This window comes from Mesoplodon densirostris, chromosome 3 (genome assembly GCF_025265405.1).
Source record: "Mesoplodon densirostris isolate mMesDen1 chromosome 3, mMesDen1 primary haplotype, whole genome shotgun sequence".
Taxonomy (NCBI): domain Eukaryota; kingdom Metazoa; phylum Chordata; class Mammalia; order Artiodactyla; family Ziphiidae; genus Mesoplodon; species Mesoplodon densirostris.
The window spans coordinates 100,632,565-100,645,317 of NC_082663.1; the positions used below are offsets into that span (position 1 = coordinate 100,632,565).

The 12,753-nt window shown below is 39.3% G+C and overlaps 1 long non-coding RNA gene across 1 annotated transcript in view; it reads left to right on the top strand.

Moving 5' to 3' along the window:
* Window positions 1-12,753, top strand: part of LOC132485359 (uncharacterized) — a 50,342-nt gene that overhangs the window by 23,020 nt on the left and 14,569 nt on the right. The window contains exon 3 of the long non-coding RNA XR_009531404.1: window positions 10,170-10,297. This is a non-coding gene — a long non-coding RNA (uncharacterized LOC132485359). The remainder of the gene's footprint in view (window positions 1-10,169; window positions 10,298-12,753) is intronic.

Genomic DNA, 12,753 nt, shown 5'->3' on the forward strand with positions numbered 1-12,753 from the left:
CATACTGTCTTGATTACTGTAGCCTTGTAGTATAGTCTGAAGTCAGGGAGCCTGATTCCTCCAGCTCCATTTTTCGTTCTCAAGATTGCTTTGGCTATTCGGGGTCTTTTGTTTTTCCAAACAAATCTTGAAATTTTTTGTTCTAGTTCTGTGAAAAATGCCAGTGGTAGTTTGATAGGGATTGCATTGAATCTGTAGATTGCTTTGGGTAGTAGAGTTATTTTCACAATGTTGATTCTTCCAATCCAAGAACATGGTACATCTCTCCATCTATTTGTATCATCTTTAATTTCTTTCATCAGTGTCTTATAATTTTCTGCATACAGGTCTTTTGTCTCCTTAGGTAGGTTTATTCCTAGATATTTTATTCTTTTTGTTGCAATGGTAAATGGGAGTGTTTCCTTGATTTCACTTTCAGATTTTTCATCATTAGTATATAGGAATGCCAGAGATTTCTGTGCATTAATTTTGTATCCTGCAACTTTACCAAATTCATTGATTAGCTCTAGTAGTTTTCTGGTAGCATCTTTAGGATTCTCTATGTATAGTATCATGTCATCTGCAAACAGTGACAGCTTTACTTCTTCTTTTCCCATTTGGATTCCTTTTATTTCCTTTTCTTCTCTGATTGCTGTGGCTAAAACTTCCAAAACTATGTTGAATAAGAGTGGTGAGAGTGGGCAACCTTGTCTTGTTCCTGATCTTAGTGGAAATGGTTTCAGTTTTTCACCATTGAGGACGATGCTGGCTGTGGGTTTGTCATATATGGCCTTTATTATGTTGAGGAAAGTTCCCTCTATGCCTACTTTCTGCAGGGTTTTTATCATAAATGGGTGTTGAATTTTGTCAAAAGCTTTCTCTGCATCTATTGAGATGATCATATGGTTTTTCTCCTTCAGTTTGTTAATATGGTGTATCACGTTGATTGATTTGCGTATATTGAAGAATCCTTGCATTCCTGGAATAAACCCCACTTGATCATGGTGTATGATCCTTTTAATGTGCTGTTGGATTCTGTTTGCTAGTATTTTGTTGAGGATTTTTGCATCTATGTTCATCAGTGATATTGGCCTGTAGTTTTCTTTCTTTGTGACATCCTTGTCTGGTTTTGGTATCAAGGTGATGGTGGCCTCGTAGAATGAGTTTGGGAGTGTTCCTCCCTCTGCTATATTTTGGAAGAGTTTCAGAAGGATAGGTGTTAGCTCTTCTCTAAATGCTTGATAGAATTCGCCTGTGAAGCCATCTGGTCCTGGGCTTTTGTTTGTTGGAAGATTTTTAATCACAGTTTCAATTTCTGTCCTTGTGATTGGTCTATTCATATTTTCTATTTCTTCCTGAGTCAGTCTTGGCAGGTTGTGCATTTCTAAGAAGTTGTCCATTTCTTCCAGGTTGTCCATTTTATTGGCATAGAGTTGCTTATAGTAATCTCTCATGATCTTTTGTATTTCTGCAGTGTCAGTTGTTACTTCTCCTTTTTCATTTCTAATTCTATTGATTTGAGTCTTCTCCCTTTTTTTCTTGATGAGTCTGGCTAATGGTTTATCAATTTTGTTTATCTTCTCAAAGAACCAGCTTTTAGTCTTATTGATCTTTGCTATCGTTTCCTTCATTTCTTTTTCATTTATTTCTGATCTGATTTTTATGATTTCTTTCCTTCTGCTAACTTTGGGATGTTTTTGTTCTTCTTTCTCTAATTGCTTTAGGTGCAAGGTTAGGTTGTTTATTCGAGATATTTCCTGTTTCTTAAGGTGGGATTGTATTGCCATAAACTTCCCTCTTAGAACTGCTTTTGCTGCATCCCATAGGTTTTGGGTCGTCGTGTCTCCATTGTCATTTGTTTCTAGGTATTTTTTAATTTCCTCTTTGATTTCTTCAGTGATCAGTTCGTTATTAAGTAGTGTATTGTTTAGCCTCCATGTGTTTGTATGTTTTACAGCTCTTTTCCTGTAATTGATATCTAGTCTCATAGCATTGTGGTCGGAAAAGATACTTGATACAATTTCAATTTTCTTAAATTTACCAAGGCTTGATTTGTGACCCAAGATAGGATCTATCCTGGAGAATGTTCCATGAGCACTTGAGAAAAATGTGTATTCTGTTGTTTTTGGATGGAATGTCCTATAAATATCAATTAAGTCCATCTTGTTTAATGTATCATTTAAAGCTTGTGTTTCCTTATTTATTTTCATTTTGGATGACCTGTCCATTGGTGAAAGTGGGGTGTTAAAGTCCCCTACTATGATTGTGTTACTGTCGATTTCTCCTTTTATGGCTGTTAATATTTCCCTTATGTATTGAGGTGCTCCTATGTTTGGTGCATAAATATTTACAATTGTTATATCTTCTTCTTGGATTGATCCCTTGATCATTATGTAGTGTCCTTCTTTGTCTCTTCTAGTAGTCTTTATTTTAAAGTCTATTTTGTCTGATATGAGAATTGCTACTCCAGCTTTCTTTTGGTTTCCATTTGCATGGAATATCTTTTTCCATCCCCTTACTTTCAGTCTGTATGTATCTCTAGGTCTGAAGTGGGTCTCTTGTAGACAGCATATATATGGGTCTTGTTTTTGTATCCATTCAGCCACTCTGTGTCTTTTGGTGGGAGCATTTAGTCCATTTACATTTAAGGTAATTATTGATATGTATGTTCCTATTCCCATTTTCTTAATTGTTTTGGGTTCGTTATTGTAGTTCTTTTCCTTCTGTTGTGTTTCTTGCCTAGAGAAGTTCCTTTAGCATTTGTTGTAAAGCTGGTTTGGTGGTGCTGAACTCTCTCAGCTTTTGCTTGTCTGTAAAGGTTTTAATTTCTCCATCAAATCTGAATGAGATCCTTGCTGGGTAGAGTAATCTTGGTTGCAGGTTTTTCTCCTTCATCACTTTAAGTATGTCCTGCCACTCCCTTCTGGCTTGTAGAGTTTCTGCTGAGAGATCAGCTGTTATCCTGATGGGGATTCCCTTGTGTGTTATTTGTTGTTTTTGCCTTGCTGCTTTTAATATGATTTCTTTGTGTTTAATTTTTGACAGTTTGATTAATATGTGTCTTGGTGTATTTCTCCTTGGATTTATTCTGTATGGGACTCTCTGTGCCTCCTGGACTTGATTAACTATTTCCTTTCCCATATTAGGGAAGTTTTCAACTATAATCTCTTCAAATATTTTCTCAGTCCCTTTCTTTTTCTCTTCTTCTTCTGGAACCCCTATAATTCGAATGTTGGTGCGTTTAATGTTGTCCCAGAGGTCCCTGAGAGTGTCCTCTGTTCTTTTCATTCTTTTTTCTTTATTTTGCTGTGCAGCAGTTATTTCCACTATTTTATCTTCCACCTCACTTATCCGTTCTTCTGCCTCAGTTATTCTGCTATTGATCCCATCTAGAGTATTTTTTATTTCATTTATTGTGTTTTTAATCGATGCTTGATTCGTCTTTAGTTCTTCTAGGTCCTTGTTAACTGTTTCTTGCATTTTGTCTATTCTATTTCCAAGATTTTGGATCATCTTTACCATCATTATTCTGAATTCTTTTTCAGATAGACTGCCTATTACCTCTTCATTTGTTAGGTCTGGTGGGTTTTTATCTTGCTCCTTCTCCTGCTGTGTGTTTTTCTGTCTTCTCATTTTGCTTATGTTACTGTGTTTGGGGTCTCCTCTTTGCAGGCTGCAGGTTCGTAGTTCCCGTTGTTTTTGGTGTCTAAGTGGCTAAGGTTGGTTTAGTGGGTTGTGTAGGCTTCTTGGTGGAGGGGACTACTGCCTGTGTTCTGGTGGATGAGGCTGGATCTTGCCTTTCTGGTGGGCAGGTCCTCGTCTGGTGGTGTGTTTTGGGGTGTTTGCGGACTTTTTATGATTTGAGGCAGCCTCTCTGCTAATGGGTGGTGTTGTGTTCCTGTCTTGCTAGTTGTTTGGCATAGGGTGTCCAGCACTGTAGCTTGCTGGTCGTTGAGTGAAGCTGGGTGCTGGTGTTGAGATGGAGATCTCTGGAAGATTTTCGCCGTTTGATATTATGTGGAGCTGGGAGGTCTCTTGTGGACCAGTGTCCTGAAGTTGGCTCTCCCACCTCAGAGGCACAGCACTGACTCCTGGCTCCTCAATTTGGGATGATTTGTTGTCTATTCATGTATTCCACAGATGCAGGGTACATGAAGTTGATTGTGGAGCTTTAATCTGCTGCTTCTGAGGCTGCTGGGAGAGGTTTCCCTTTCTCTTCTTTGTTCTCACAGCTCCTGGGTCTCAGCTTTGGATTTGGCCCCGCCTCTGCGTGTAGGTCGCCGGAGGGCGTCTGTTCTTCGCTCAGACAGGACAGGGTTAAAGGAGCAGCCTCTTCGGGGACTCTGGCTCACTCAGGCCGGGCGGGAGGGAGGGGCACGGAGTGCGGGGCGTGCCTGCAGCGGCAGAGGTCGGCGTGATGTTGCACCAGCCCGGGGCGCGCCGTGCGTTCTCCCAGGGAAGCCGCCCCTGGATCCCGGGACCCCGGCAGTGGCAGGCTGCACAGGCTCCCGGAAGGGCGGTGTGGACAGTGTCTTGCGCTCGCACACAGGCTTCTTGGCGGCGGCAGCAGCAGCCCCAGCGTCCCACGCCCGTCTCTGGGCTCCGCGCTTTCAGCCGCGACTCGCGCCCGTCTCTGGAGCTCCTTTACGCGGCGCTCTTAATCCCCTCTCCTCGCGCACCAGGAAACCAAGAGGGAAGAAAAAGTCTCCTGCCTCTTCGGCAGCTCCAGAGTTTTCCCGGACTCCCTCCCGGCTAGCTGTGGCACATTAGCCCCCTTCAGGCTGAGTTCTCGCCGCCAGTCCCAGTCCTCTCCCTGCGCTCTGACCGAAGCCCGAGCCTCAGCTCCAGCGCCGCCCGCCCTGGCGGGGGAGCAGACAAGCCTCTCGGGCTGGTGAGTGCCGCTCGGCACCGCTCCTCTCTGCGGGAATCTCTCTGCTTTGCCCTACCCAGGTATGTGGGGAGTTTCTTGCCTTTTGGGAGGTCTGGGGTCTTCTGCCAGCGTTCAGTAGTTGTTCTGTAGGAGTTGTTGCACGTGTAGCTGTATTTCTGGTGTATCTGTGGGGAGGAAGGTGATCTCCGCGTCTTACTCTTCCGCCATCTTACCCGGAAGTCTCCCTAGGTTAGTTTGTTTACTGGATCTATACTTTTTTTTTTAATTGACGTACAGTTAATTTACAATGTTGTGTTAGTTTCTGGTGTACAGCAAAGTGATTCAGTTATATATATATATATTTACACATATACATATGTATATACACATATATATATTCTTTTCATATTCTTTTTCATTATAGCTTATTACAAGATACATAATACAGTTCCCTGTGCAAAAGAGTAGGACTTGTTGTTTACCTATTTTATATATATTAGTTTGTATCTGGTAATCCCAAGCTCCTAATTTATCCCCTCTCCTCTTCCCCCTTTGGTAACTATAAGTTTGTTTTCTGTCTGTGAGTCTGTTTCTGTTTTGTAAATAAGTTCATATTTTGGATTCCACATATAAATGATATCATATAATATTTGTCCTTCTCTGTTTGACTTAATTCAATTAGTATGACATTCTCTAGGTCCATCTATGTTGCTGCAAATGTCATTATTTCATTCTTTTTTTTTTTAATATTTATTTATTTATTTTGGCTGCACAGGGTCTTAGCTGCAGTATGAGGGATCTTTAATTGCGGCACGTGGGATCTAGCTCCCTGACCAGGGATCGAACCCGGCCCCCATGCATTGGGAGCACAGAGTCTTAACCATTGGACCACCAGGGAAGTCCCCATTATTTTATTCTTATGGCTGAGTAGTAGTCTGTTGTGTGTGTGTGTGTGTGTGTGTGTATGTGTGTATATACACACACCACATCTTCTTTATCCATTCATCTGTTGATGGACATTTAGATTGCTTCCATCTCTTGGCTATTGTAAATAGTGCTGCTATGAATATTGGGGTGCATGTATCTTTTCCAGTTAGAATTTTCTCCAGAATTATGCCCAGGAGTGGGATTGCTGGATCATATGGTAACTCTATTTTTGTTTTTTTGTTTTGTTTTGTTTTGTTTGTTTTTTTTGCGGTAAGCGGGCCTCTCACTGTTGTGGCCTCTCCCGTTGTGGAGCACAGGCTCCGGACGTGCAGGCTCAGCGGCCACGGCTCACAGGCCTAGCTGCTCTGCGGCATGTGGGATCTTCCCGGACCGGGGCACGAACCCATGTCCCCTGCATCAGCAGGTGGACTCTCAACCACTGCACCACCAGGGAAGCCCTATTTTTGGTTTTTTAAGGAGCCTCCATACTGTGCTCCATAGTGGCTGCACCATTTTACATTCCCACCAACGATATAGAAGGGTTCCTTTTCCTCCACACCCTCTCCAGCATTTATTATTTGTAGACTTTTTGATGATTGCCATTCTGACTGGTGTGAGGTGATACCTCACTGTAGTTTTAATTTGCATTTCTCTAATAACTAGCAGTGTTGAGCAACTTTTCATGTGCTTATTGGCCATCTGTATGTCTTCTTTGGAGAAATGTCTATTTAGGTCTTATGCCCATTTAAAAAAATTTTTTTTTGATATTGAATTATATGAGCTGTTTGTATATTTTGGAAATTAAGCCCTGTCTGTCGCATTGTTTGCAAATATTTTCTCCCAGTGTGGAGGTTATCTTTTCATTTTGTTTATGGTTTTCTTTACTGTGCAAAAGCTTGTAAGTTTGATTAGGTTCCGTTTATTTATTTTTCCTTTTATTTCTTTTGCCTTGGGAAACTGACCTAAGAAAACATTGGTACAATTTATGTTAGAGAATGTTTTGCCTATGCTCTCTTCTAAGAGTTTTCTGGTGTCATGTCTTATACTTAAGTCTGTAAACTATTTTGAGTTGATTTTTGTGTACGGTGTGAGGGTGTGTTCTAACTTCATTAATTTACATGCAGCTGTCCAGCTTTCCCAGCACCACTTGCTGAAGAGACTGTCTTTTCTCCATTGTATATTTTTACCTCCTTTGTCAAAGATTAATTGACCGTAGATGTGTGGGTTTATTTCTGGGCTCTCTTCTGTTCCACTGATCCAATATCTGTTTTTGTACCAGTACCATGCCATTTTGATTACTGTAGCTTTATAGTATTGTCTGAAGTCTGGGAGGGTTATGCCTCCTGCTTTGTTCTTTTTCCTCAGGATTGCTTTGGCAATTCTCGGTCTTTTATGGTTCCATATAAATTTTAGAATTATTTGTTCTAGTTCTGTGAAAAATGTCATGGGTAATTTGATAGGGATTGTATTAAATCTGTAAATTGCTTTGGGTAGTATGGCCATTTGAACAATATTAATTCTTCCAATCCAAGAGCATGGGATATCTTTCCATTTCTTTAAATCATCTTCCATTTCCTTTATCAGTGTTTTACAGTTCTCAGCATATGAACCTTTCACCTCCTTGGTCAGGTTTATTCCTAAGTTTTTTATTTTTTTGATATGATTTTAAAAAGGATTTTTTTTTTTTTACTTTGCCTTTCTGATATTTCATTGTTAGTGTAAAGAAATGCAACTATATGTTAATCTTGTATTCTGCTACCTTGCTGAATTTATCAGTTCTAGTAGTCTTTGTGTGGAATTTTTAGGGTTTTCTATATTTAGTATCATGTCATCTGCATATAATGACAATTTTACCTCTTTCCTTCTAATGTGGATACCTTTTATTTCTTTTTCTTGTCTGAATGCCGAATAGACTTCCAGTACTATGTTGAATAGGAGTGGTCATCCTTGTCTTGTTCCAGATTTTAGCAGGAAGGCTTTCAGCTTTTCACCATTGAATATTATGTTGGCTGTGGGTTTGTCATAAATAGCTTTTATTAAGTTGAGGTATGTTCCTTGTATACCCACTTTGGTAAGAGTGTTGTAATTTGTAAGGTATATATTCTAAAACCTTCAAATATCTCTAAGTCCAAATATATGTTCTCATCTAACACCTTTCCCTCCCCCATTAAATTCTGTAAAGTATAACTGAAATTTTTTGGACTTTTTCAGTGCATTAATGATTATATAAGTACTGAGCTAAAATAATTCATAAAGCTTTAAAAATACATTCTGCCACAAAAAGAAAATACATATAGCTTGTTTCTTCATTTCATTTAGATTACCCATGACGTAACAGGTGTCTGTAAACCTAAAGTGATGGTGGTGGATGACGATCCTCCTGCAGGAGCCATTTGTAGACCATGACTTGAGCCACTGTGGAATGGGGAGTTTCACTCCTTTACCCCAAATTTCAGTATTCTTGCTAAGAACTTCCCCCTTTTTAGCCTTCTTTTCTTTTACCAGCACTAGTTATTAGCTTTCCACAGAAAAAATGTTTTAGTGGGCTTCCCTGGTGGCGCAGTGGTTGAGAGTCCGCCTGCCGATGCAGGGGACACGGGTTCGTGCCCCGGTCCGGGAAGATCCCACATGCCGCGGAGCGGCTGTGCCCGTGAGCCGTGGCCGCTGAGCCTGCGCGTCCGGAGCCTGTGCTCCGCAATGGGAGAGGCCACAACAGTGAGAGGCCCGTGTACCGCAAAAAAAAAAAATAATAATAATGTTTTATTGTTTCATAAACGTCATGGCTGTGAAGCAGCATGTAAAACCAAGTGAGTGAGAGGGCAGCTAGACAGCCCTTCGTTAGAAGGGCCTTCATTAGCTAACAGACTTATTCCACACTGAAGTATTAAGACGCGTGAGTCCAGTTTTATTCCTGAGCAAGACTAGTACATACAGTGGTCCTTACGCTTACTTGTGAAGAATTAAAATCATGTCTGTTGAATACCAGAGGTTTGCTTTTCTTTAGTCTTTCCTTTCTGCCCTCTGACCCCCGCCCCTTATTCTCTCCCTGCTCCCTCCCTGCCTGCCTTCGTCCCTCTCTTTTTCTACCTTTCTTTTTAGCTATACAAATAATACATAAAACACATTTGTAATATGTGTGTACCAATAAGAACAGAGCCTTTGTTCTTCATGCCTTACTTTTAGTACCTTGTACATTGTCTGACACCCACAGAAGAAACTTAACAATGAAGTGAGTGAATGAAGCATAAAAAGCAAAAAGGTCTCCTTGTCACTCTTACTCCTTCCCAGGTAACCGTCATAGTCATGTTATTATTTTTTAGTTTAGTTGGCAAGATTCTCTTCTGTGGACAGTGGGAGTGACTTAGTTTTCTCTTTGGAGTAGGGCTTGGCTAAGCAGAATGCATGGTTTTGCTTACGTGTGTGTAGCTTTTCCTTGATCCTAAATTGGGAGTTTCCTGACACTCTTAGGGAGAGTGATGCAATCATCGCTCCTTCGCAGTAGCAGAGAAAGCACATTCAAGAGGCTGAAGCTGGATGAGGGGAATTACCTTCCTGGATGACTGGTCTCAGTCATATATGAGACAATTAAAACTTTCTAAAATGTAACTTTCACATAAAGCTCTGTAAGTGTTGTATAGAGAGCAATGAAGGCAAATTTTTAATAGTTTTTCCAGTTACCCAGCCTGTTTCTGGGAGACTTAATCCTTCTGTCAAAAACATTGAAGGGAAAAGATTTTAATTTTAACGTTTCTTCACAACAATTAGGGCAATAAACATTTTATAAATAAATTATAGCAAACTAATTAGAATACTTTTTAAAATTTAATTTGACTGTCGTTTAATTCATATGACAGAACCTTTGATGAATTCAGGTTTTTGAAAGGTAGTTAGAGTGTGCATTCCCTTCCCCCACGCCAACCAATATGCAGTTGTTTTAAAATTCAGTTTTCTTCCTTTGTTGACTACAGAGTCTTTATTTGAATCTAAAGGCCTTAACCCTATAACTTCCAACCACTTAACTTCCTTATATTACTCTACATTGATTCACATTTCAAATATCTCTGTTGTGTAAACTTCTTCAATGAAGAAAAACTACTATGGATTTGACAATTTTGAAGATCATATTCTTTATAAAGAGGACATCTCAAAAAATCAAGGGTTTAGAATTTTTTTCTAAGTGATAGGTAATATAGAATGTATTGGGTTGGCCAAGAAGTTTGTTCGGGTCTTCCATATCTTACAGAAAAACCCAAACAAGTTTTTGGCCAACCCAATAGAATAAGTACCACAGTAACTTGGAAACTATAAAAATCTCTGCATTTATTTGGTTTATTTTATTCTCATATTGTGAAGAAAAATATGACAGACATTTGTTTCTTCCTATTTTTCCCAGCCATTGACCTAAAAAATGGTTCTGGAAAAGCGTATCAAGGCCCTGCAAAAGATTCTGCTGATGTAACCATCACGCTTTCAGATGAAGATTTCATGGAAGTAGTCTTGGGCAAGCTTGATCCTCAGAAGGTAAAGTTCTTAAAATGTTCATTTATTTGTCATTATTGCTTCCTATTTGACAATTGCAGTTTTTTGGCTGACTCCAAAATTCTGATTTATAAGACAGATATCTTGCAACTCTGAGGAAAGACAGAGTTGATAGCAGTATTCAAATTGATAGATCATATATCTTTCGAATGGAGTTTTTCAACTGATACTTTTTAAAACTAAATTTTTGGGTGGAATTCTTTAGCAGATAGACAATGTAAAACCCACATCTAGACCTTTTAATATATTGTCAGTTCAGAATTGAAAAACCATATGATATTTCATAAAATTAGACATTCTTTCCTGATATATAAAATTAAGAACTTGTCTTAATCATCACTGAAAACTGGAAATAGAAGGATGGAACATACTAGCCAGTGTCTTACTGAAGGTAAAACATTTAGAGACATTTCAGTGGAAAATCATGATTGAAACAAGAGTGCCTTTGCTGTCCATTATGAGGTAATATTGTTCTGAAACCTATGGCTAGTCCACAAACACACAAAATTAGATGTAGCAATTAGAATGGAGTAGAAAATTTGAATGATTATGTAGCTAGAAATCCCACGAGAATCAACTGATTGATTCTTAGACCAGAAGAGTTCAAACAAGTGATTGAATGCACAATAATTATTTAAAAATAGCTTTCACATAGCAGCAAAACCAACTAGAGGATATAATTTTAAAAATTTGTTTGTAATCACTACCCAAACTACAAAGTACCAGCGACTACCCTAACAAGAAAAAGCACAGGGCTTATTTGCAGAAAACTATACAACTTTACAAGGAACGGAGCAATTTGAATACGGGAGAAAATGTTCAATTTTCCTGGATAAAAAGACTAATTTTAAAGAATTGTAAAGTAGTATAGTGGTTAAAAATACGTTCTTTGGCATCAGATAAATCTAAGTTTGAATCTTAGCTCTGCCACCTACTCTCTAAGCCTTAATTTTCTCATTGTAAAATGAATTGTGATAATCCCAAAGGATTGTTATGATAACTAAATCCAATAATATACATGAGGAGCTTAGAATAATGCGTGGTACTGAGTGAGCCCTCAGTTAATTCCTTCCCAGGAATTTATTTAGTACCTCCTTTTATTCAGGTGCTAGGTGTGGCTGAACAAGACAGTGCCCCTTCTGGGTAGAGCTTAATTCTAGAGGGAAATGGAAAAGAAGTATAATTTCAGGTGTGAAGAAAAATAAGAGTAATGGGTTATAGCAGTGGTTGGCAAACTTTTTCTGTACAGGGTCCCCTAGTAAATATATTCTAAGCTTTGCAGGTCACATGGTCTCTGTTGCACCTACTCAGTTCTGCCATTGTAGAGTTAAAGTAGCCATGGATACTATGTAAACAAATGGACGTGGCCAAGTTCCAGTAAAACTTTGTTTACAAAAACAGGCAGCAGACTGGTTTTGGCCCGTAGGCTGTAGTTTGCCAGCCCCTGGATTAGAGTGTGACAGGATAGAAGAACTATTTGAGACCGATTGTCCAAAAAGGCTTGATAGAGACCTGAACAAAGTGAGGGAAGGAGCCATAAGGCTAAAGAAACAACTAGCACCAAGGTGGGAGGCACTGGTCGCTCAGCTTGATACTATAACTGTGAGGAGGCCAGTGGGGAGAGAGGCAGGAGGCGAATAGGGAGAGGTAGGCATGGCGTAGATCACACAGGACCTTGTAGATGTTGGCAAGACAGTTTAGATCTTGTGTGATAGGAAGCTACTGAGCTGTGGAGTGACATCTGATTTTTAAAGGTCATTGTGGCTGCTGAGTGGCTAATTAAGAGTTCTTTTTTGAGATATATTTGAGGTGCTTATACATAAAGATTAAATGTAGGATTTACAGAAACATTTATATAATTGCTAGGAATATCAGACCTTTGGGGGGGACTGGATTATTCAGTGAATGGTACTGGGCAGTTGCATAGGAAATGGTAGTGCTTTATGTCATTCCATATACCTTAATCAGTACCATACAGGATGGAATTAAATGTAAAAAAATTAAAGCAGAAGCAAAACTTGATGAAAACCTAGGTGTTTATTATTCTTAGGGACAGTCCTTAGAGAAGTTCTAATTTAATATTAGGGGTTTTCTAAACTCATTTGGCTCAATTACGTTCTGCCTCCCCTCAGTGCTTTCTGTCATCACTATTCTTCAGTTATCAAAGACCTTATATCCCAGTGTACAGTCTCTCTCTCTCTCTGTCTCTCTCTGTCTCTCTGTCTCTCTGTCTGCATCAACTCTTGTCAACCTTGATGGCTTCCTTCAGGATTTGTAAAAGTGACTTCTCTAACAGATGACTCTTAGTTTATTGATATTATTTCTAATTATCTTTTACTCTATTCTACATCAGCTTTTGTCTTTATTGGGAGCATAATATGTACAACTTCTAGTATCTGTTACAAAACATCACCATTTTCCAACACCATCACCTACAG